The sequence below is a fragment of the Sparus aurata genome, chromosome 3 (genome assembly GCF_900880675.1).
Source record: "Sparus aurata chromosome 3, fSpaAur1.1, whole genome shotgun sequence".
Taxonomy (NCBI): domain Eukaryota; kingdom Metazoa; phylum Chordata; class Actinopteri; order Spariformes; family Sparidae; genus Sparus; species Sparus aurata.
The window spans coordinates 14,736,847-14,763,774 of NC_044189.1; the positions used below are offsets into that span (position 1 = coordinate 14,736,847).

At 42.1% G+C, this 26,928-nt stretch overlaps 1 protein-coding gene across 2 annotated transcripts in view; it reads right to left on the reverse strand.

Moving 5' to 3' along the window:
• Nucleotides 1-26,928, reverse strand: part of atxn1a (ataxin 1a) — a 102,572-nt gene that overhangs the window by 42,518 nt on the left and 33,126 nt on the right. Inside the window, exon 1 of one of the 2 annotated variants that reach the window (XM_030411875.1) lies at nt 18,824-18,888. The exons of the other annotated variant lie outside the window; for it this stretch is intronic. The gene's annotated coding sequence lies outside the window, so the exon portion shown is untranslated. Of the gene's footprint in view, nt 1-18,823; nt 18,889-26,928 lie in introns of those variants that run through there. 2 annotated transcript variants of the gene reach the window in all.

Genomic DNA, 26,928 nt, shown 5'->3' on the forward strand with positions numbered 1-26,928 from the left:
GACTTTACTCCTCTCGTCAGTGATTTTACACCGAGGCCGAAACATTACCTAAATGAGTGTGCTGCGGAGCATCTTGATGTACAAAATAATAACAATAGTTCAGTCATAGTTGAAAAACGTGTAGGGACTTCATGAGGGGCATATAGTCTGTGCAACAGGCTGTGTGTATGTGTCATCACGAGATTGCATCCTCTCCTACTTTATTTTGCAAGGCAATGACAATCAGCACTCACACACACACTGACACACAGCTTTGAGCAACCCAAGGTCAAAACAAAGAGGATGAGATAAGAGCGTGTGCATGCATGTATGTGTATGTGTGTGTGTGTGTGTGTGTGTGGTGACATCATTACTAGAGCAGAGCACTCGATAGCTGATTGATGGAGAGAGGGGTTGTTATGGTCGACTGCCGTGAGCTCATTGCCCAGCAACCAGACAATTGGTCCTTGCCACTGTGTGTGTGTGTGTGTGTGTGTGTGTGTGTGTGTGTGTGGTTTATCTCAGTCACAGCTCACAGGACGTATGGGTCAGCCTGCCTGTCTCACACACACACACACACTCTCATGCACACACACGTGTTGAAGTACTGTACTGTATACATGTCCCATACTGTGCCGCTTTACTGATTATCAAAGAGCAGATTGCTTTTCATGTACTCATGCACACACACACACACACACTCACGAACATGCACACATGCATGCACACACACACGCACACACACACACACACACACACACTAGAAACTCTTGTTCTCATCTTGACTACTAAGCAGCAGGCACTGCTGTGTAATTGCTGCTTCTAATTCTGCAACAAAGTTGACTAGTATACATTTGGCATTAGAACAGTGATTATCTACAGTGTATGATTATCACACAATGTGTGTGTTGTGTGAAGCACTGAAAGGAGGGACTCATTCATCATATTTCTTGAGGCATTTCTGGCTGCAGATTTCTCGTTTTTTCCTCTCATCTCCGTCTCAAATTCAAATTTGCTTAATTTGCATGAATGCAAATGAACCAGTGATGCAAAAGCAATGATGGTAATAATGTTAAGTGACAATTAAAGATAACAGTGATAGGTCAAATGGAAAATATCCAGTGATCATGCATACCCAGCTCATGGAAATGCACATGCAGTACTGTACAAATATACTACTATCTCTCTATAAAAGCAAGGAATCTCTGTTTGTCTGTCTGTGTGTGTGTGCCTCAAATATCTCTGTGGATCAGGATCAGAGAGACCTGAGACTTTCAACATGGCTGCTGCGTGGTTCAAGGGTGTGCAACTTCGCATTTGTTTGGACTGCAATGATACCGTTAATAAATTATTTCATAAATGCTTTACAAATTCCTCGAGCATTGTCCACCGTCCACCAGTCACGTGCGCACCAGAGCCAATCACTGCAGAGCCCACCGCGACCCCCGCCTTAAGAAACAAGCAGATTTATAGCTGCAGCGGCACGAGCTAGACTGGGATTTTGCCAGCGGTTCGGTCCCGTTCTGTGCATCTAAACTGACTGTCGTGAGTTAATAAGAGTAAACGAATCCGGACTGAGTGTGTTTGGGTCTGAGGAGATCGCGGACAACAAAGTGGAATTGGAATCTGTGGATGTGCGTGCGTAGCTAGCTGCTAGCCGCTAGCCCACCCACATGGCCCACCTCCTGAGTCAACGGACCAGACCCACCGGCACGTCCAAAACTGGACTTAGGGTAAATAATGTCCGCCACGCTTTTTTGCGAACATTGCCGTCACGTTTTCTTTGTGTCTGGTGCAGGAAGAAACGGTAAAAACGGGCTTTTGTCACGAAAGTGTCCAAGCAGCAAGTTTGGTTGTTGAGGAACGGGAAGTTGTGGGAGGGACGAAGGCGGATGAATGACAGGCAATGATGGTCGGTGTAGAGACAGCGATATTGAGAGTTGAGAGATTTGTGACATTTAGCGTGTTTGGAGTGTATAGTTAGTGTGTTATGTAGTGTTTGGTGAAGTGTGTTTAGTGTGTAGTGGAGTCGTTTTTTTGTTTAATGAGTCAAAACAATGAGGAGACTGCTGAATGAGCATTGCCTGCATTTAAATGTAAATAGTTACATATAACTTTGTACATTTTAAAAATGTATGCACATATTTAGCAAACAACAATTTATATTTGCATTATAAGTAATAAAAAATGGTTTGTTGAACATATTTGTGGTTTTCACAGTAAAAAAATCTAACTTTTTCTACTCGGATTTTATGTTTTTTGTGTGATTTTAGGTCCATTGTTTTAATACAGTATGTCAAAATAAAAAAATAACTGTACAGTCACACATGTGAGGTTGTGCTGAAAATAATGACACCAAGTAAATAGTTTTTAAGATGAAATATAATGGCAAAATCAAAAATAGTCAAAAATGGCAAATTATCCCCTGGAATATCGGATTTCACAACAAACCTAAATATCCCTGACGTCCCACCTTCAAACACAGCCTCATTTGGCCATCCATGAAAAAGCTACTTAACCTCCCACTTTTCTATAGGAATACATTTTTCTTACGGGCACTGCACTAGTACATACAATAAAAGCATCCACATACAAATACATTATGAGATACAAACAGTGTGCTGGATACAGTTGTTGCTGTTTTCTCTCTGAACTGATGGTGGGCAGAAGTATAAATACATGTTTCTCTTTCTCTACATGACTCTTTGTTCCTGTGTTGTCTGCAGCCATGGTTTCCTGGCAGCCAGTTCCTATAGCCAGTGTGTCATAAAATCATAAAACAGTTTATTGTCGGTGTTGATTTCTTTGGGGTTTTAGACTGTGTGTGATGAAAGGGGCTTCAGCTGGTGTTAGCGAGCTAGCTGCTGGAGCGGGTCATTCTCTGAGTTCTGTTGTGCCATATTAAAAAAAAAATTCTATTGGTAGGAGTCTGAATAACTTTGGGACAAGTTGATTCAGGGTTTCACAGCTTAACATGAAGTAACGTAATATGTAACAATAAGCATATGCGCCTAGCTTCTCAAAGAAAGAATCGAATTATAGATACGGCTAGTTTTATCAACTGGAGTAGGCCTTGGCTTTCACTTTACAAGGCTGGGGAAGTACAACTCAAAATTACACTCAAAATATACCCTGCTATTTGTCTTATTGCTAAGTTTACATTTATGTTTACATCCTTTTCCTTCAAGAATTTTCAACTTAAATTCCTTAATTTAATAAATAGGAAAACATATACTAAATACACAAAATCTCAATGTGCTTATAGTTGTCAATTATTTACCAATGCTTTTGTTATTTTCTTTTTCTTTTTAAGTAGTGCTGCCATTGTTATCACCTGAATTCTCTGTACATATTTCATGTTCTTGATAAAGAGGAAAAAAGGAATCACAGCTCTCTTTTCTACTTGCAGTACAACTGCTTCTTTGTGCCTCCATGTCATGTTTCTCTGAGGAGCATTAACACTGGGGTGGAGGGCGAAAATACTCCAGTGCATCCTCTGTCTTATTTCAGTAGTACAGAAACTTTGACTGATGTTTAAGGACACACACACACACACACACACACACACACACACACACACACACACCCACACCCACACCCACACACACGTGCCATATCGGTTTACCAATATCACACATGCACACTCGACACGCTTCTCTGGTGACCCCTCATTGAGAAGCAAACTGAGGATACACAATACTAGCGTCGTGTCATGGCTCCGCCTGCTCTGATGTCACCTGAGCGTCCGAAACTCACCAGGCTCCTCAGCAGTAATGAGCAATGAATGAACGAGCACATGACTGTGATATTTTCAAGCGCTTTGAATAAAAACAAGAAAAGCATCAGGAAAAGTTCCCAATGTATCTCAACTGCAAACATCTGTTCTATAAAATCAATAATTCCTTCACGCATATCATCAGGCTTCATGCAAGCGGAGGACTAACAAACATTATTTGAGTCCCTGGAGGATGGATTTGGAGCCAGATTTATAACGCGAGATACACGAATTGGAAATCACTCTCCATAGCTGGAGGCCCGCTCATACCAAAGCTCTACTGTATTAACAATACTGTAAACACACACTCAATCTGGTGGCTTTCCAAACCAATTTACCACATAAACACTCCGTCTTACTTGTGTCTTTGAAGAACGGGTAAAACAAGAGAGCTGCTTCGATGATGGTGACAAGGATTTGCTGGTTAGATGCATGTGGCTGAAATGAAAGCTGCGATGGTGAGCCTCTGCTGAGAAAATGATAGATGTCTAAAGTGGTATGCCTCAGGAAGTCACTGTAAAGCTCAATGAATAAAACATTTCAAAGCCAAGGTTAGGATTTTTTTTTTGTTTTTTTTTAATTCCCACTGAGATCACACATTACAAGATGAAAAATTGAGTAGGTAATAGTACGAAATCTCCTGCTGATTGTGGCCTAATTTATAAATGGGGCAGCGGCGCAGCCTCACGGTTAGACTGACCGTCTCACGAGGGAAGGTCACAGGTTAATGCGTCCTTCAGTGAAAGAGCACTGCCCCATTAAGACGAATCACTGTCTCTTTCTTTGCCTTTTACATAAACGTATCAGATGAAATGTAGATGAGGGTTACTGTTTGTGTGGTGGGTCACATTTTATCAATGAGTGTCTAATAATGTGGAAGGTAACCCACATCGCCTGCATAAAGCGAGCAGTTAAACCCAGACTCAAAACATGCTTCACGGCAGCACAGCGAAAACAAGACTGTTCTTTGAACCCGAGACGGATCAAAAAAGACAGAAATAAGAAAAAAAAATTGCAGAGGCAGATGAGGGTGGGGTGATAACGCAGAGAATGAATAAAAGACAGAGACGAAAACACAAAAGAAGAAACCGAGTTGAGGCTGAGTATAATAAAAAGAAAAAGGAACTTGTCTGCGTGTGTGGCGCTCTCTCTCTCTCTCTCATTCTGAAATGTTCAAAGACTAAAGCAACACTCCTGAGACACAGCTACCAACACTGGTGGGACACACACACACACACGCACACAAGTTCATCCTGCTGGGAGACAATCTCTGTGCAACCCTCCTCTGAACCAAAGTAATGATACGCTAGAAACTCAGACAGACAGATGAAGGGAGAGAAAGAGGCTGAGTAAGAGAGGGAAAAAAACCCAGATGACGAAGAAGGAAAGAGGAAGGAATTAGACAGAATGTACTAAAGATGTGTGCTGGGAGACCAGCTACAGGGACAAATCTAGTTTACACTACTCTTATATGTGCATTTAGCAAAAATCTAAGCAGATGAAAGCAGAAAAACAAAAACTGTTATGTCTCTAATTTAACTACCATATTATCAAGATAATAATCAAAGCTGAACTGTAGAACTACGTATTCCCATTAGGAGTTGGTCTAGACCAAAATAGAGCTAAGAGAGATTGAATATTGGCCTTAGCATATCAGGTTCATACTTTTATTTTTGGTGTCTCCAAAAAAGCCCAGTCTACTCTGATTGGTCACTTCTCACAGGCCTGAGCAGGCACCGTGTTTCTGCAGCAGTTCTGCAGGTCTTGTTGTTACAGTTGGACATCACAACGACACAAAAGTCTTGACTGTTTGTCTAAAGGCATAGTTTCTAAATACTGGCTGTGTAATTTTCCTGCATTCTATGAAACACCTAGATCTGCTATACAGAAATGTTTTAAGCAGCTGTAAGTGATCTTTATTAAAATGATGTCATCTTGCCTTCCTCATCAACCATCACTTTTACAATCAAAATACTTTGTTAGTCTGTTGATGAAACATTACAGAAATAAAAGCGATACAATAAAGAAACCTGCCTTCTACAGACAGCAGACACACACGGCTGTTTCTCTCCACCTCTGCCCTCGGGGAGAACTCACAACCTAACACAACATCACCGCATATCCCCTCACAGCTTATAGGATGAGTCTTCCTCGGCGGCGTGAAAATGTGTGCCGTACGCGGCTTTATCACCAATCTGCACGGCTGATAAAGTCGGACTCATCATTTGCCGTGGTTGTTACTGGGGCGGCTTGGTCTGGGGAAATAATATTCTTGCACGCCTTGTTAACTCCGTTTCTCTTCGGTTCTTTCACCCGCCCTCATTTTCTATTGTGTCTCCCGTCTTTCTCCTCACAAAACTCCTAATTCTCTCGTCTCCCTCGCCCGCCTTTTTTCATTGTTGCCTTTCAATTTGTTGTTTTTCACTCTGTCTCTCACTGTGGGCTGTCGGCTGTGCACATATCTCGTCTCTTCCTCATTTGACCTCCCGGCTCCCCTCTCCCTTTTGCCACGCCACGCGACACACTTGCGAGTTGAACAGTGATGTGGCCCTTCGAGTCAGTTTACTCATGCGTGGCCTATTGCAGGCTGTATACACTCGTCAGAGGAGCACTCGGAGGATGTTTTACACACAGCTCAATTCCACGCTCAATTGGTTAACTGACAGAGCGCTTTTGATGAAAACTAGCAAGTTGTGACAATGCTCTAAGTTACTGCACAAACACAGGAACTCCTTCAGGTTATTGTATTCTAGTATGTGTGCAGCCAAAAAGTACAAACAGTGTTGAAAGAAACCTGTCTGCTAAAGTCTCCCACTTGTGAAGAGTGAAAAGGTACTGCAGGTCAAATTCAAACGGGAAAAAAAGGGGAGATGAAGCCTGAAAGAAAGAAATGCAGGGACGGATATGATCTCAAGCCAGCACAGAAAAGTTTGTTTTGTAACTTACTGTAACTCCACAGAAGCGAGCACCTGACTGTCGTCGCACTTTGCAGTCAATCTTGAATACAGACGAACGGGCAGGCGCGTCAATGGGCGTCATATTCCTTTAAGAGTGTGGGTTCTTTTCAGCAGCCACACACCGAGCCACGTCTATTAATAACCCTGCTGTTTTTGAGGACTCTGCTACATTTACATGGGAGCTGTGCACACGCACACACACACACACACACACACGCACACATTCATAGATAGGTGTCCACATATGCATTCTCATTCTCTCTCTCTCTCGCACACACACGCACATATTTGCATACGGGTATACATTAACTGTGCGATACTAAAAATGCCTTTCCTGCTTCATGTGGTTGTGCGCGTGGTTTGACATCACTCTGACAGTTAACGTACGGTGTTTCTCGACATTGCAGGGCAGTTCAGTCACGCGGTGTTCGTTCAGAGCTGTGCGAGTGCGTCTGTGTTCAAGTTAAGTAACAGCTAAGGTTGATTTGGTTTTTAAGTGACGTTTAGCTGCACACTTACGTTAGCTGAAATGAGTCTGCATCACTTACGTAACTTTCTTTACATAAGTAGCGTGACTGAACAGTGTGACCTGTTCCTAAACCTTACAGAGTCATTTTGGTGCCTAAACTTAACTGCAATCGTTTCACAATGGTAACAAAAGTCCGTAAATTGTAGTGTGTCACTTATGTCACGTTTGTCCGGAAGCTTTATTTTTAAAGTCTTATCGGACAAGTCGTCTGCGGAGACATTTCCATGCAAAGCTGACGCTTGAGGGGTCAGCAGAGCGTCAGCATTTGAAGTTGACAGGCCACTGACCAAGCTGCTGTATTTGACAAGTTGAGACTGAGTCATTAATCAAATGAATCGTGGCTCCATTACATTCAAAATCCCTCATAAAATTGTGCTAGTGAGCAAGCATGTATAGTAGGAATACACTTCCCATGGTCGCAACAGTACAGGTGTTACTAATAACATTAACGACGGCTCAGATCGTGTCCCAGTGAGTCATGGCAGTGTGACAGTGAGCCAACGTGCACAATGCCAGCACCCTGAAACTGAAGCAGCTAAGTGGAATTCAGCCATCATTCAATTTTATGAATTTCACCAGTGATTTTCCTACTCTTGCAAAATGCCTCCATATTGAAAGAGTGCATGTCCAATGTGGATTTCTATGTGATCAGGAGTGTGATATTGCTGTGTTTGGTCAAAAGGTTAACAAGTCTTTACCACTTGTCATGTAGAGGGAGAGAGACGGCACACACTTTATCAGCTCTGTACTGTTTTCTAGTTATCTGTACTAGTTATTTTCCTTCTATCACAAATTGAAATGTCCGCTGTGAAAAAGACTTAATTGTGTCTACATGCACCATCCGTAGCGTGTGTACACATCAAAACCGTTTGAAGCCACGTACGCCGCGCGTGACTTCAATTACAAAAATGACCTTGTGAGATCTCTCAGCGAGGATGATCGCAGGATGTTAATCCCTTGTTTATCAAAGGATATTGCGTGGTTGTTTTGAAGGTCTGGGAAGCGCTTTGAAAGAATTAAGTAATATGTGTAATGCAATTGTGTGCGTGTGTGTGTGTCTGTGTGTGTATGAGAGAGAGGATGACATCATTACTACCACTGGGCGCTGGCCGGCGGAAGATCATTATGGCTTGCTGCCATGAGCTCTCTGAGTTTGTGGACATGTGTGAGCGTGAACACCACTCTCTCTGTCCCTCTCCGTGTGGTGTGTGTGTGAGGATATTATATGGAGTTCATAAACACGACCTACACCCGCAGTCTCCCTCTCTCTTGGCCCCTATAAAATTCTTTCTTCGTCCATCCCTCCTTTCTTCTCCGTCATTCTCACTCTCCATCCATCCCCCCTTTTTCTTTTTCTTTACGCAGCAATTGGCATATGGCGATGTCCACAGATGTCACATCGCAATGGAGGATTATATTGCTGTTGGGTTGTTCATTAGCACTGCTAATGAGTCACTGCTGTTTCCCCTCTTTGGCTCTGATGGCTACCTCCAACTGGCTCGCCCAGCAGAGGAAACGTTCAACTCTCACACTGCTGCCTGGCGAGGTCCAACAGACAGCCCCCATGCAGGGTTTTTTAAAAGGGTCTTCGTCTCAAAACCACAAGTCTGTAACTTAGTAGTGTGCAGACTCCACTCCAGCTTTGCCTTACCGCAGCTTCTGTGGAAACTCCACTTTTTCGTGCTTTCTGGTGAGGGGCCCTTTAAATCAGGATGATACTATGGAACAGAGCTCAGGAGTCGACAACTGCCAGCCCAATAATGCCATCATCCATCAGCCCAATACTAGTTCCATACTAGTTCCATCCCTTTCTTGCTTACTTGCAACCTAATGACATTCATCCCTCCAAAAGTTTATATCAACCTCTCAGATTAGTAATAATTTACCAAGTAAACCACATGTGATCAGAGAAACACAGTCACCATCTCATCTCTTCATCTTTCACTCCCTCCATGGAACCCCCGCTGCGCTCAAATCTAAATTTTCCCCCTCTCTCTCATCTCACGTTCAGCATAAATATCTCCCTCCACTCTCCTCCTCTCCCTCCATTCACTCCCCTTCAATGTCATGCTCGTTCTTCTTCCCACTTTTTCATCCCTCCCTTCCCCTCCCATCTGCTCACTGTCCTTCACCTCCCTGCGTCTGCGCCGCACACCTTCCATCCAACCCCGCCTCCTTCACTGCCTGTTGTTCAGTAGTTGGGTGAGGTAATATCCAGTTACACTCGTAAAGTCTCCCCGTACACACATAGACGCTCGGTTCGAGGCATAAAACAGTGCGACCATAAAGCCTGACACTACTGTCATTCAGACTTATAGCACCAGGGAGAAACACACCCAGAGAAACAGCAGAGGGTGTGGGGGGTGGGGGACTCTACAGCGCAGAGGGGAGCCACTACAACAATTTACTGCAGTAAATCCAATGAAGAGAAAACTCAGTGTTTGACTGCAGGGACTTTCCTATATGCTCCATTCACTCTTAGTATAACAACCTCATCATGTCTGTGTGTGTGTGTGTGTGTGTGTGTGTGTGTGTGTGTGTGTGTGTGTGTGTGTGAGTAGGGGAATCCGCAGTTTGCTCCGCTCAGTTTCTCATTACATCATCACATGGCGCTCTGGGCTCACTCTCACGCACACACACACACAAAAAGACACACACTGTAGATACACACACATGCTGGTATACACACAGGCAAAAATACAGATGGAGATAAAAAAAATTAAAAAAAGCTGAATAAAAAAAACGGGTGTTAACTGTAGCTGCGTGTGTGTTAAGTGTCAGCGTGGATATACTGTAATGAAGTCATATGATTGCAGGGGCACGCTCGTTGACTCTCAAAGAGCTTTTATAATTCCTTTTCAATATGACTGGGTATAAAGAGAGAGGGATGAGGAGCAGCCGAAAGGAGAGGAGAGGAGAGAAGGATGGAGATTGAAAAGAGAGGTAAGGCAAATTGAGCTTGTAAAAGAAAGAGATAGAGAGGATGAGGTGAGAAAATACAGCCACAGTACTCCATCACCAAGTAACATAGAAGAAAGACAGAAAGACAGAAAGAAAGAAAGAACGGAAGGAGAAAGAAAGAAAGAAAGAAAGAAGAAAGAAAGAAAGAAAGAAAGAGAAAGAAAGAGCAAGAAAGAATGAAAGAAAGAAAAAAAACACATAGTGACTCAAAGACACAAGACACACAGACAAACAGAGAGTAAACAAAGCGAAGCTGAGATAAAACAGCCTGTGAACCCGAGTCAAAGACAGAAAAGCAGACAAAAGCGACACAAAGTCAACTCACACCATGTTCCTTCCATTTCTTTGTCTGCTGTTGTCATATAAACTGACAAAGACATACAACACAGATAGAACTGTCAGGGTTGAACACTTAGAGTAAAAGTAAAGTCATGGTTTTAAAATATTGGTATGGTAAAAGTCAAAGTCTTAAAGTATCTGGTGTACTTAAAGTGACTGCCTTTGCTTTAAGCGTTAAATTGCTCTATATTTCAACAGTATACAGTTATACATTGTTTGGTCAGGGACGATGTCTCGATGTCTCTGATGCTATCAGTAAGAAGTTTCTTAATATATTTCAACATAAAAATCTATGTATCTGTCCAACTAGTGTTCCGCACAGCACTGAATGAGTGAATATGGGTCTGACTGACTGCACAGCTGCTTGAATGGCTGACAGCCTGGTTACCTGAACAGCTGTGTGACTCACTGCACAGCTGCAAGCCTGGCAAGCAGACAAACTGATTATCCGTCTCACTGGCTGGCTGCCTGGTTACTCAGCAGCTGTCTTCCCGACTGATGGAGCTGGCTGACTGACTGGATGTATGCTGGCATAATATGGAAAAAGGACTAGCCCACTGACTACATACCTGCATGACTGACGTCGTCGGCTGATATAGAGGGTACCGTCTAAAGCAAATCTAATAACGCACATGTGTTTATCGCCTGTATTTGCGAGTGAATGACTGGATATGTGTGTGTTGCCTCTCCATGCACCAGGAGGGGGCCTGTTGCTCTCTGCTGTTATACAATACATATTGTATAACAACTGGCAGTGTGTGGGCGGCTCCCGCCATCTGGAGAGAAGCAACCCCTGCTGTGCCTGAAACTACACACTGCCTGTGTGTGTCTCTGTGCACTTGTGTGTGTGTGTGGTTGTGTTTTTTTGTCTACCCTGCAGCTACAAATAGACAACACGTCATCTACAGTAGTCCGGTTCCTGGGTTCATGTACAGATCGAATTAAAGGAAGGTAACTGAGTGCATGTTTTTCTATGTTCATCCCGCTACATGCTACTAAATTACAAGTGTATTATTGTAAACATAATAGGGGTTGAGGGGTCCTTCATCACACTAAATGTGGTAACGTGCTCTTGGGGTTCGACAGCTGACAATAGAGAGTGAAGACTTCATAATGTGGCTTAGCGGGAGCCCAAGTCTTGCCGGTGCTGCTTAACTCCTCGTTCTGGGTTTCCACAGAGATGGGCTCAGCCAGACAAACAATGTCTTGGCGGCTCCCCGTCCACAAATAAACAAAGATGCACTCGGAGGAAGACATGGAACGCGCACACACACTCACACTTATACATGCGCGCACACAGAGTAAATAAGGTGCTGAGGAAAATCCACTCCATCAACTCCAAGTCAGTGCTCAACAGCGAACTGTTGCTATGGAGAAGAAAAGCACGGCTTTCCAGGCTATTTTAAGGAAAACCGGTGTTACTTTTTTTTTTTTTTTTCACTGCATATATCAGAGTCAAACCAACTGTGATAGGAAGCATTGTCACCACACCGTATGGCAATATGTGAAGTGCTTTTTTTAATTACCAGTCTTCAGTATGTGTCCTTCTGCTGCTGATCTGTCGCTAATTAGTCCCACAAAAAAGATGGAAGTTATGTCACTGCAAATAAAAAAATGCGAAATGTCCAAATGAGATCATGTTCTACATTATGAATAGTATGCGAGAGCAGTTGCCGCCTTCATTTAAATACCAAAGCTTTAATTGATAAGTAATAACATCGTATGCTCCTCGCTACCTCAGTATTAGCTCTGTATGTGCGTGTCCACAAATGTGTGAATGTTCCTGTGTTTTGCTGCTTCAAGGTAGATGTGTAAGATCCACGCAGCGAGCGAGGTGTTACATTGCCTCTGTTTTTAGCAGATGACTTCACACCTCGAGAGGAAGTCACTGGCTCTCACATCCTGCCTGCTGGATTAGTGAATCCCAGCTTTTCTTTTGCGAGCGTCACCTTACTGACTGCTGATAATCAGATCCTGAGAGCAAAAACTTTATTTCACACTGTTGTGGCTGCATGATCCCCTGTGGTTTGTACGTGCATATGACTGAGACATATCTTTGTCCATATTTGCTTTATCTGTTTCTGCTGTTTTCTTTCTCATTAAACTTTCAGTTCAAGTGTCAAAATGATGTCTGCAAAACAGTGCATTTTAATATAAACAGAATGAATAAGAATTGTTTTTTGTTATCTTGAAAGCCATTAAGAAGCAACATGTCGAAACACATATTTTAATGAACCCCAAGGTTCCGGTGTTAGAGATGCTAATTTTATTCCCCTGGCTTGTCAGGTAGGAACCACCCATGGTGCTGAAAAGCAGCAAAACTGTAATATATCTGGACTTAAATAACGAGTCAAAACATCTGCTCTCACGAGTGGTCTACAAAGAGGAGATGTGTCACCTCACTACATTTTTACGCCCTCACTTGACAAAAAACACACATATGATGCACACACCCGAATCCAATGAGTACAGAGAAAAGACAATTCTTAAACCTCTTTAGCTGAAACAAGTTAAATGGGCACGATAAAAGTTAGGTGATACAAGTTAAATGTAGTAGTCTACTTTAGCTGGTAAAGTGGTCTGTAGGACTCACGAATATATCTGCAATATGTGTGTAAAAGAAAAAACAGAAAGGGCCAATAACTATTTTTGTGAAACAGGCCAGATTACGGCAGTGGTTACTTGGCTGATGGCAGCTATACACATGTTCAGATTAATGACCATGGAAAATAAACTCTGGGTAACACCCAGGCCCGAGCAGAGTACACAGGAAGACCACCGCGGTCGTTACGTCATATTTCATCATCACTACTTCCCCTTTCTCTTGAGCCCCAAACAGGAAATAGTTCTGGCACAAATCCCTGGAGCCAGTCAGTGTAATGAGGCCTGTACTGTACGTGTGTGTGTGTGTGTGTGTGTGTGTGTGTGTATATGTGTGTGCGCACAAGGCTTGCATGCGTTTCGATCTGCCTCTTCTTTAAGACTTCTGTGCAGATACACACACAGACATACACACACAGGTCTGTAGGGGTTATGGGAAAGAGTCTTTGGCTTCCATTCTAGGAGGAAAGGGAGCAAAAGAGCAAGAGAAGTAAACACGAGGGAGCAAGAAATAGAGAGCAGACGGGCTGTAAAACATCCATACGTGCTCATCGGCTGAAAACATACCATTCATTTTTTTTGTCATAGCCGTAGAAAGGCACGCTCTTTTTTCTGACTTGGGCAGGCTGCTGTACAACCGAAAATCCGGCTGCTCTGGATTAGATTTGACTAGAGAAGAATTTAACTGTAGATCCCGAGCCAATGGAAAAATACCAGGGAGGGGCCTCATAAATAACTGGACCAATGACAGCTCATATCAATATTGAACAGCAGAGAGGACAGAGGAAGCAGTGGCAGAGGAGGGAGTGACACAGAATGGGATGAGAAAAAGGTTGACGGTCTTGACTTCGGTTCATTGTAATGACACAAATCATAATTGAGTGTGATGATTGAGTGTCTGAAATATTGATAAATGCCCAGAAGAAACTTTCAGCAGCCGAAGTTGATGTATCCAAATCCAAATTACTTACAGTTAAAGTTATTGAGCATCTCGCCTAGATGATAATGAAAAACTGGAATCTTTTGCATCTTTTTATTTTTCATTTGATGCGTTTTTACTTGAGAAAGGATAAATATTGATGTCCAACTGATTATCAAAACTTCTGATTCATTTTGAATCAATAAATTCAACTGTATGTCTACCTTGACCTCCAAAAACAAATAAAAGAAACTAGCTTCATCAGTTTAAGTGATTGGGATATTTACCATGGCGTTAAATTGGGCATGCTGGACAATATTGGAGTCAGAGGACATCAAGAATCTGAGGAAGTCAGAGATAAGGGTCGTCCACACCAACAACGATCGCAATAACGATAACTTTAACGATAATGATGTCAGTATGCCCGCTGATGAAGGATAATGTTCTGTAAACAGTGGCGCCAGCTGTGTCTGCAGCTGAGGAAAATGAATACTGATGACCTGTTACTGCAGAGTTTTATGACATTCTTCAAAGACAAGAGTTAGTAGAATCCAACACTCTGCTACAAGGGTTGTCCTCTTTTGAAGACAAATTGTATTCAGACTTTTGTACGAGTCAACAGCAATTATCCTGGCATTCGTCAAAGAGGACATCAGCGAAAACAAATCAGTGCCAAACATCGCTTGGCAGCATCTCGCAGGTAAACTTTTTTATGTCTAAGATTTGGCCACATATGTGTTATCTTAGCATTTTTATTACCTTGTATAAATAACTGAGACTAAGTTATTAGAGGAGACCATCTGAAAAGTGTTTCAGAAATGCCATCAATAAGCTTTCATTAAAGAGGTCGGCTCCGGTTAAAAAGCAATATCATGAGCACTCCTGCAACATTATTTTGTACAAAAATATCCCAAAAATCAAGGCAATTGATTAATTTTGAAAGCCACTTGCCAGGATATGATCTCACCTCAGTTTGAGACACACCACTATTTTTAAGGACACCTGGGGACATTGCCAGATGTTTCTGCAGCGTCAAATCAAGGTTTTCATTAAGGAGACCTGCGGACAATTCAAGTTGTTTTTGTGGCAACCAAACCATGATTTTTTTAATTACATTTTTTAAAATTCTAACCATGTGATTTTTGTCCATAAACGAGACACTGTGACAAGAAAGAAATAGAAAATTAACTTTAGCTTACGTTTATTCTGAAAACTGGGTTGTGTTATTTTTAATGATACATTTATTGTTATAGTTATCATTCTTGGTGGGGACAGCTCTATAGTCAGTGATCAAATAATAAATGTTGAGATGTAGCCAGTTACTTGCTATCCAATCTGATTTCCTTCAACGCACGATTTGTACCGAGGCCCCTAGACTCATCTTATCTATCGAAAAAGTGAAAAAAAAAAAGTTATCCATACATCATCTGAGAGTGAACCTTCCTTTGTATCCATCCAGGCTGTCATCCCTTTCTTTTTCTTTGAAGCTCAAACATCAGCACAAAAGACACGACTGCTGCTATTTGACGAGCTCAACATAGCATGGGTTCCCTGTGGAGCACATTGGTTATTAGTGCACCATTCATCAACTCCTGTCATAATAACAGGATAGAGACCTGTCTCACTGCCAACACTGAACCATAATATACCCACCTGAATATCCATTTGAACCGGCACCGACTGTCGATACATGACACGAAATCTATACCAAAAATGTTTTTAAAATGGGCTTGTTTAAAAAGCTTTCTTGTCTAAAAGTGTGGATTGAGGACTGTTGTGGATTTAGACTCAGGCTTATTGAGGGGAAGTGTTAGCATCTCATTATTTTGTAAACTGCATTTTCCAAGGTCAACTGTGACATTCACTCTCAACTTTCAAGCCAACACGGACAAGAAGTGCTCCCGAACAGCTGTCCAGTGGACCTTGTGGTGAGATTATTTTGTCACCTGCTGATTTCAAAGTCGGGAAAGAACTTTCAATCTCTTAAAATAATTAATCGACCTACAAGTAATATTTAACTGGTTATCAAACAGTCGGTGCCTCTAAATGACTGACATAAGACCGTCAAAGAGAAGACTAGCTCTATCTAATCTATATCTGCTCTAGTTATTCTTAATGCCTACCAGGTTGAATTTTGAAAGTTAAAACCATTGTTATGGCGGAGTGCTGAGGATGAATTGAGGAGTCTCAAAGTCTGCTCTGTAGTCTGGTAATAAGGGAGCAGATAACTTGTGTATTGTCAGCGGGCAGCAGAACAACTTTCTCATCATGTATCATTTTATGTTGGCCTTGCTACAGAGCTATATCTTGGTGTTAGCTTGTTATTATGAAGAGATAACATTACTAGCAAATGTTGACAGCTTTAGCTTTAGCTAAACAAGACAGCTATAGAGTTCTGATGGGCTGTTGGACTTTTGTGGGCTAGCGAAAAAGTTAGAATCGCCCTAGGTCCCCAGACAAAAAGCTTCTGCAATTTTTCAGCTGGATTTTGGATTATTGAAGATAATACTGAAAGCCCTGTGGAAAACATGAGTTTATTAAAGTTAGCATTTTGTTCAAAAAGATAATCTTCACAGATGAAAACAATTGTAAGGAATTTAAAAGCATAAATGAAATTGCCAGAAGTAAAAAGCTAATGTTGGGCTGTAAATGCAACACGTAGCAGTTGCATGACTTGACCACTGTCTTACTATACTATACTGTTAACACTTTATTATAAATTAGGAGAGTAGATGAGTCTCCAGTTTTAACATCTCCGAATGTTAAAACCATGGTATGTCTTTCTTTCTAGAGCACACATTATGCAGGTCATAATCTTTACAATACAAGGCAGAGGTGCTCATTCTGCTTTTGTCCACAGGGGCCGCCAGAATCAACAAAATTAAAGTTCCACGTGGCAGCTTTAAGCAAATGGACTTTTATTCTTATCTTCTTCTTCTTCTGGAAAAACAAAAAAGAAAGAAAACAACAACAGGAAATGTATCTTAGAGGAGTGGCGTAAAAGCTGCAAGATAAGATATCAAGCGTGTTGAAGGTGCACTTTTCTCTTTGAATGATGGTGATAGCAGACGTTGCTTTGCAGTGATGGAGCAGGCATTCCGCCTCAAGTATATCTTTAAATCTCAACTCTCTTTCCGTCTCTCTGTATTTGCTGTTGCAGAGCAGGGTGAAGCCTTATGAAGAAAAAAAATGCTAGTGAGGGAGTTGGGACGGCGCACGGCAGTAAATAACGACTGTCTCAATGCACGGGAGATTTTAGACGCAGTAATAGCAGCCTGTGATATGGGCCAAATTTGTCTCCAAGGACAACACTGGATTAACCAACATCACTCAAATCACACTAATGTACACACACGCTGGGAATACTGGTTCACAAATAAAGCTGACCCTCCTTCGCACCCACCCAACGGAGGAGGAAGAAGAGAAAGAAGGAAGGAAGGGCCGAGGGAAGATAACAGTGTGTGAGAGAGAAAAATGAGATCTAAAGAGGGAGAGAAGGGAGAAAGAGATGGAGAGGGAGCAGAGAAAGAGGACAGGCGCTTCAATAATTCACAAACTCCTGCTTCATTTAGAATAGAACCGGTGCCCAAACTGGACCCGCGTGTCCTCCACTCATCGTCCACAGCGGTCGGCTCGCTCATAAACCCTGCGCCTTTTCTCTGTGCATCGAGCTCGTGAAAAGGATGAGGGCAGCTCTGCCAACGAGCGGACATGGATTTCTATTAAAGGAGCAATGTAGATTCATTAGCACGGCTGGTGCAGTGGAGGAGAGGGGAAAGGGCCGAGGAACAGGCCGCATTACTCTTTTTCTCAAGTTCAGTAGTATGTTAAGCACCTGGGTGTTTCAGACCACTCAAAAACACAGACATCAGCCAAAACACTACAACCAACAGTCTAAAAATACTTCCACAAAGCTGGCAACTACACGGCTCCTGTGTGCGTGTGTGTGTATGTGTGTCAATAATCCTGCACGTAGAAACAGACAGATGGATCAGATGGAGGTGGTATGTGTCATTGTACGTGTGTTTGTTGCTGCAGCTAAGAATCTGGTTTGTATGTTTGTTTATCCTCGTGCGACGGGGCTGACTTGCAAGCACCGTCCCATGCTTGGCACTTTCCAGGAATCGTGCAGCATCACTCCAAAAATGCGACAAATACCCCCTCCCCCGCCCTTTCCCTGAGAGCCATTACTCGAAAATATCAAGCAGCTGAGGATAACGAGCAGACGAATCTTACTGTTTTGTGGGTGAAGGTTTCATCATTCTGTATAAATAAAAAAAAATAGAAAACTTCAAAAAACCCGAAAGAGAGAAAGGGCAAGAAGACTGAAGGCATACAAGAGGGTGTGTGTGTGTGTGTGTGTGTGTGTAGTTGCAACACACGTTTGTATTTGTAATGATTTACATGAGTGCCTGTGTGCGTGTGAATGCTGCTGTCATTCACGGTGACCTGCAGCAGCAGGCATCTCTGTTATGTAATCTTTGCTGTCAAACGCATTCACACACACCTCCGCGAACGCACACACGCACACACCTGCCAGTGCCTTCCCCTCAGAGGTTATTCTCGAGTCGTGGTGAAAAAAACCTTGCGTGCTATCTCAGCACAATCAAGACCGGAGCGCCCGTCCCTCCTGCAGCTGGTAAATAACTAACTAGTGTAATTAATGGTTCAAGTCTGAGGTTGTGCTGCTGCTTCAGTTATTCTAGGGATGACAGCCAATCAAAACCCTTTTAAACTCTCTCAAAGCGATGAACAGTACTCACACAGGCTCATCATCAGGGTGATTTTCCAAGTAAAGGACCCACCTTTACATTTACGGCAGTCGAGATCATCAGTCCGTCACGACCTTCTCCTTCTTTTACACACACTTAAGAATGTGAAATGGTGGCAGTTCTTTCCTCCCTTGCTCTGTGTGTGTGTGTGTGTGTGTGTGTGTGTGTGTGTGTGTTTATGTAACCTCCCACACAACAGTCAACACAGCCTACAGTTATGTACAGTGGCAGGCTCACGGCACTGTGCTGCTGGGTGATGTGTGCAGCACGTTCCTCATCTAAGGCTATCACAATACTGTATGAAGTCCCATCAGAGTGCGGCAGCCACAGCTCTGAATTACTGCTTGAGAGGGGCCGCGTTGTACAAATGGATTCATGAAAGAGCCAGGGATTTTCAGTCCAACAAAGGCGTTTTATTTAGAGGAGAAATTATGCCCATATGCGAAGGACGATGAGGAGAGTAATTAAATTAATGTGCGGGTGCTGCATGTGGAGTTTCCTCTGAGGTCATATCATTGATTCGAGCAAATAAAGCACAACAGAGAGAGCTGAAGTGATTAGTCTATTAATAGAGCAAGTCGATTGGAGTTCAACTGACATATCGGTCGGCCAATACTATCAACCAATAGTTGCTTATCAAAGATCGATTGTATCGATCTGTATGGAAATGCCGATATGAGCCACTATGGGGACTTTTTTCTATCTACAGAATACGATACAAACAATGATGGCTGGGGTCATTTATAATTATCAAATTCTCCGGTGAAGTTAACTGTTTCGTTGCACTTAAGTTATTTTGGACAATATATTTTATTGTTAAGTATAATTGTCGATATGTGAATATTTTCTCCCTACCTTTGTCACCCTACTGTCGGTATCGGCATCGATTTAATTTGCAACCATTTTGGCGGATTTCACTTTGAGTCACTTATCCAGACAAAAATCCCAAACATTTGCTGGTTTCAGCTTCTCACATGTGAAGATACTGTATGGTGATTTTCTTTGGCCATTATGTTATATATACTATATTACATAGTTGACGTGTATGCACAAGGACTGTACCTTATGCATTTACAATGTGTGTTTTTGTGTATTGTGTTTGATGATGTAAGCTCAAGCAGCTTATTTGGCCACTCTACCTTTATGCTTTCTTTCTACATGTTGTATAATGCTCGTGTGAAGCCCTTTGTGACTTTTGTGAGTGAAAATAAACTTAAGGGTGTCCCCGGGCTAAAAGCAAACACCTGAACTGGATTGTATTGTAAGTTCCCTTAATTGACTGAATTCCTGCACAAAGTGTTGCTCTGCCCAACGTGCTCAGACTATGAAAAATAATAAATAACAAGGGATCCTACATGTTTAATGAGCATTTTACCTCACAAAAAGGCAAAAAAAACAACAATATATATGATCATTTTGATTGATTTTTACTTATTTTTTCATCTTTTTTGCTAGAAACATCATTGGACAGCCCTGCGCATTACAAATACATTTAACTCATCAATGCGATTGATGGACTGTTAGTTGGACAAAACAGGTATTTCTAAGAAGCCACGTTGAGCTCCAGGAAACTGTGATCAGTTCTGACATTTCATTATTTTAAAATGTATGGATTATATGGGGACAGTTAAACAATAATACTCCTCGAATAATTATTTTTCTTTTCAGCAGACTTTGCCAAACAGTGCTTTCAGATGGAGAGCAGCACTTTTACTGCAGGTATTTACAGTTGTTTTTCTAGGGGTGTAAAAAAAAAAATACACTGCAACTTTGAAAAATCTCTCGTGCATCCATGTTGAATAATGTCTGCTCGCTGTCACCCTTGACTGCTCCATTAAAATCCCCAAGCCGAAGCTTATCTGCCATTGTTATACCGTTCAGGAAACCACAGGCCTTTACATTAGCCCCGAGTTCACTCCGGTCCCCCACGTGAAGGAAAACTAGTTTAGCTCAATGGGCTATTAGCCCACACCTCTCTGCGCATAAAAGGATTGAGTAAAGGAGCATAAGTGGATAGAATATAGGGATACAGGTAAGTGGCCATCCATCAACGCAGCCATACAGCCTGAGCCGACAATTTTGTGATGGCAGGCAGGCCTGATATATACAGTACAGTACAGCACTAAAAAGTAAGAGAATAATGGTGCGATTCTTTGAGACAACAAACCAGAATCCCACAGCAAAATGTTTGTTTTACCACAGACAAACACATCATGAGAGAAGTTATGCAAATACGTTTGTGTCGACAGTACATAACTGCAGAATGGGTTGTGTAAATCAACGCTAGCTGGCACAAACCAAATCTTAATAGGAAGTTCAATTGTCTCCCGGGCTCCTGTCAAGCCGACCTGTCTGGTTTTCTCAAGGTAATTATCACAGAGGGTGGGAGGCTGTGATTGGAGCCAACAGCTCAGGTATCATATCATTAGATCACGAGTATGAACCGATCTGCCAATTAGCAACACCACTTAGTGTCTGCTCAGCCACTCCGACCACCCGATGAAAAGGAAATTGACATTAATAGCATTCAAACCAATGGCTGCTAAATACAGGGTTCGTACAGGTTTTAAAGAGTGAAATTCAAACACTTTAAAGGTACTTTATAAAGCCATTATCATCGCGTCAAAATTGCTTTAAATGCAATTGTGAAATAAAAAGTTTACAGAATCAATTTGTAGTCACAGCAAACAATGTTTATTTTCAGGTTAGAAGTTGTTTTATTAACTTTGTACGTTTTGATGATGATCAATTAATGCTTGTTTATTTCAGCACCAGGAGACGACCAACAACTGTGATGGGGGGGGTCTGATAATTTCAAATATCAAATTAGCTTTACATTGATGACCGTGTTGATGATGCACCAAGCCCGTTCCTCAACATAATGGTCACGATTTAAGCCTTTTCCAGACTTGCAACGGTTCGTGCAAACCCTGTCAATGTAGGAGACGAGAGGCAAGAGCGTGGCAAAGTTAACGACGGGGAGTTAGAGAGAGCCACGCAGAGAGAAGCAGAAGGGAACTGACAGAAATAAGGACACACAGCGAGATGAGAGGGGAAAAAAATGAAGGGAAAGTTGACAAAAAGAGAACAAGATAACATAAGAAGAAGGCCACATACACAGAGTCACACGCGCAGAGACGGAAAAGCAAACGCTGTGTGGGAGAGAGTGGGTGGTCAGAAAGACGGCACTTTATCACAGAGCCTAGTAGTAAAAGCAATAAGCCCTCTATAGGTCTCAGCATAAGGACTTCCCAGGCACCACGAAGGCCATCCCCATTCATCTTACTAAAACCTGAAGTTGCTGAACCGTGCTCGACGCCTCCGGGGGGAAGGTCTTGTCATCGCGAACTCCTCAGTATTTCAGAACATCGAGACTAAAAATCCATAAATAAATCCCAGAAACCTTTTCATTTGTTTGAAGTGAAGGAGCCATCGGTTTTAGTTTTTTTTGTTTCATTATTTTAAATGAGAAAATAAACAAAACTTAAAGACTCTGAGCTCAACTGAAACAGCTCCTTAATCTTAAGCAGAACTTTACTCTTTATTATTGGTAAAGTCAAGTCAGTTAACCTTATTTACACTGTACAACAATCGTACAGGAATGCAGTTGAATCTGTGGATCCTTTTCTCGTTAACCTAATGTAAATAGAAGTAATATAAAGCTTTATCTATATCTAGTTAATTCTTTATCTTTTGCTTTTCAGACCACTCCAGAACTTACAGGATATACACGAGTTCTTCTAACTTGACACAGTTCAATCGACTCATCAAAGAAATGTAATCGTGCGTCAAGTTTTTCACTCCAAGTTTGTGAGACTAGAAAAGTGTATTTCTTTCACAATCACTGCAAAACCATCTCAACTTGTCTTCTTGAGAATGTAAACGAAAGAATTTAAGCACAACTGAATTAATATCTGTTCTGAATAATTAAAAAAAGAACTTGTCGTATCAAATTCAGTCAAATTAAACATTAAAGACTGCGCAGACACTACCTTTTTGGGCTGTTTTTTGCAGTGTCTTTTTACAGTGTATCCAAAGTATGCAAACCTATTACCTCTGTGTGTTATTTTATTGTTTGTGTGATGATTTTATCTAGTCCGATGCCTTGTGTTTTATTTGGAAATTTCTGTGTTCATGTACTCTCTTTGTAAAGCAGTTTAGTCCGCGCCTGCTGATTAAAAGTGTGCTCGATAAATAAACTTGCCCTGCGTTAAAGAAAACTAAAAAAGTAAAAAAAAAAAAGAATTACTATTTCAAAAAACAAAATCATCAAGTGAAATATACTATCTCTCTACTCCAAATGACAGTTGGGCTAATGCGTAATTTTCTGCTACTTAATTTGATCAATTTCTCGGTTGTATTAACTTGAACAACAATCTTATTCATTTGTTAAAGCCATGCAAATCACAACCAAGTAAAAGCTTAAAGGACTTCAACCTAAAAAAGTAAAACAATTCTCCAGGGCATTTCATATCACCGAGTCAGCCGATCAGTTAATGTTTCACAGACGCTCCATGACTACCAGCCTTAAAAGCAGCCTCATAAACAAATGAGTAGTTCTGTGATAGTACAGTTGACATTTGTACCAATAACCTAAACAGGTACCTTGACTAACAGGAGAACCTGTAAATTATCTAATGTGCCTGACTTCGCCGTCCTGTCTCCGGGTAATTATCCTCTGATGTGATCACTCCTGCCAGTCGCCACCCACCAGTCCCTCTCCTGTACCTCCTCAAACTTTCTCGATTGTCTCGCTCTCTCTCGGTGCACTTATACTGGAGGTGTGATTGCATTAAGCTGCCTAGGGCGAGGGGCATTCCCGTGGCCGTGCTAATGCACAGAACAGAATGTACAGCGGGAGTGAGTGTGAAGGAGAGCAGGAGAAAGGGCTGGAGTGTGTGTGTGTGTGTGGGGGGGGGCATCCATTACTATAATCAATTTTACCTCACTTGAAAAAGGTGGCTGCCGTGAAAGGAAGACGACGGGGAAGAAAAGAGAGAGATGAGCGGTGGAAAAAGCCTCTCATGGCTGTTAGTAAATCTGAAGCGCAACTTCATTTTTCAACCCTTTATTGCTTTCTCACATGAGCACCCAGAGCACCCACACAATAACCAAACACATTCCGGTGGTATATTATTATCCCCAAAAGTGCGTCTGTAATATCCTTAAAGTATCCTGAGACGTGCATGTTGAATGACAGCAATTAACAAGACCAGTCAAAGCTCTGCAACAATCACCCCTCTGCTCACTGTTCAGGTTAAAATGCACGGACCGCAAATCAGAAGGGATGCAAACCAACCGGCAAAATTCTCACTATAAATACAGCAAAACCTAAACAAAGGCAATATGTTGCTCCATCCAAATAATGAGGGATATCTTTCAAAGCGGGGGCGGAGGACAGGGAATACCCTGAAGGAATAACATCTAATGCAATCAGATCGCTCTGGCCAATTAGTCGGCACTAGCCTAGCCAGAGATGATGTCAGTCATCATTACTCATTGCTTAATGCTATAAAGCAGAAGGGAATCAAGAGCAAACAAAGAAAAGAGCAACAAAAGTGGGTCGGAGTTAGGAAGGATGCTGGATTAATCACGCCAAAAGGCAGACAAGCGCTCTTCTGTGAATAATGGCACCCACACGGAGTGGAATTACGCACGAACACACACACTTCTTACTGTAATTTCTTGAAACGCACACTTTAACCCCCTGAAATACAAATTTAAGAGTAAATGCTTTGATATACTAAGTCAACGAGACACAATACACACCACAAATGTGCAGACGCAGGCATCAACCCTCATTCCCTCACACTCACACACACACACACACACACACACACAAACACACGCGCGCGCGCGCGCTCGCTCGCAGACCCACACAATGTTCCAGCACATGTATGGCTCATTAGCAATGACCCACCGCAACATGTTTTTCCATGCTGATGGCTGAATTCCAGTCGATACCCCACAGCTCCACATGGCATTTCACATTTCACTTACACATGCACTTCAGCATGTTGCGGTTTGTCAACAACTGAAGGCTGTGTCTCTAACGCGCCCACGCACTATACAGTATACACACACACACACACGCACACACAGATGCAGATACTTATAAAAGAAGGTAAATGCATGTTCTTGCAGGGAGTCGGTCACAGTGATGTTTATCAGGACAGAGTAATGGAACACAGGGGTTGAAGCCGAGCACACATAAGCATGCTGATTAGCTCCTATGGGGGAAGCCATTGCAACCCCTGTACGGTTATTAAGCCTGACTTCAACATCTCTCCTTTGTAAACAGGCGGCGGCTTTATAGAACATAAAGGAGCCGCTGCAGAAGTTTACTGTAACAGAGTTATTCCACTTCAATTTCTTCTGATTTTGCGGCTCTCAGAACACAAAGAGCAGATTGTTTTACCCCCTGAAACTCCCTTTTTTAAAACTGCATCAACCGTGCAACAAAAAAAAAGAAGAAGCTGTTTTTATCTATACAACGACATAACTGCTTTGTCGGGTGGTATCAGGAAGAGAGACAAATGATGTATTGTGGAGCGTTACCGCCCTGCAAAAAGGTTTACGCTACAGTTTCTCATTTCCGGGTCCGGAACATGTATGAAGTCGCTTGACATGGAAACTGGATCGTGAGAGATTTCAAATATGATTATTTTACTTCGTTAGATAAATCCAGTTAAAATGAATATTAGATAACGGGTCAAAATTAACTATGCTGGTTTTGTAGCCTAAAAAAATCCAATGTTTTTTAATGCAGTATGGCTCCTTTTTGCTCATTGTCAGGTACAAATATTCCATTCATGTGGCATCGTCTTAACTGAACGAATGAGTTCTCAACTAGAGAAATTCACACGAAGGCCCCCTCAAGTCAGAGCGACAACTCGGGAAGTCGGACAAAAATTATATCTGGTAAATATTTGGTTGATAGTTATTAATTCATGTATTAGATATCAATTTTTTTTACAAACATATCAGTGTTTCCCACACATATACTTTACAACCACCTGCTGTTAAGACAATGGAATTGCAAAATAATTTTTTTTTGTCGTCGGGCTGAAACCAAATGGCAGCGAAATCACCATGTTCAAAGGCTAAATCAGTGCCTGAATCTGGGACAGTGACAAGTGACAGCCTGGCTTGCAAATTCCAACACAAGATGTCGATAAAGTCAAGACATCAAAAACTAAAAGGATGACCCCCCCAAAATGTCGAGTGCCAGATATGCCAAAGGAAACTGGAATATCACAAATCGACAGCAAGTCTGGCTAACCACCTGAAAGCTGTAAGTAACGGCTGAGCCATTTTGCACTTGAAATGTCTTCATGGCTAACAGACTATAGCTGTTGGTCCTGTCCCCACAGCCCGCCACAGAAGCTGAGAAGATTCTCACTGAAGCTTCAGAGCCCTAAAAATGGTATTCTCGACAGCCCTTCATATAGTTTTCATATTCCAACTTAACAGCTCATTAACACACTGAAGCCCAAAGAACCACTACCCAACATGGGAAACAGGATCATCTGGGGAGCATGTAAATGCAGGGATTGTCACACTTGTGACAGATGGAAAAATCCAGTAATTTAGGCAAAATCATTAACGACGTTTTCACATGGACTTAGACTTTCAAGAAAATATCTTTACAAACGTCTCAACAAAGGAGTCATGATATGGTTTTTATGAGCCTTTTCAAGCTGACAGGCCTTGGTTGAAACATTCAAATGAAGTGTGTTCAAACACACTCCATTGTGTTCTTTTCTTCCCTCTTGCTCAGAGTTTCTAGTAACGGCACAATAGGCAGTCTGAGGTCAGCTCTTCCAATTGAGAAAGCCTCTCTTTTTCATTCATTCCCCCACTCTTCATTCGTCCGCCTCCTCTCCTCTCTACCTCTCTCCTCTCAACGTAATAGTTCAGGATGAAACACGGTGAACTGAATGACACCGGGCAGGGTAATTAACCACTTGCTTATTGTGCAGAGGCGACCGTAGTACAGTACGTGTGACATGACAGGTAGAGAGGGCGAGACAGCGACAGCGGAGACAGAGCAGGAAGGAGACGGAGGAGGAATCAGAGAGATTCGAAATGAACGT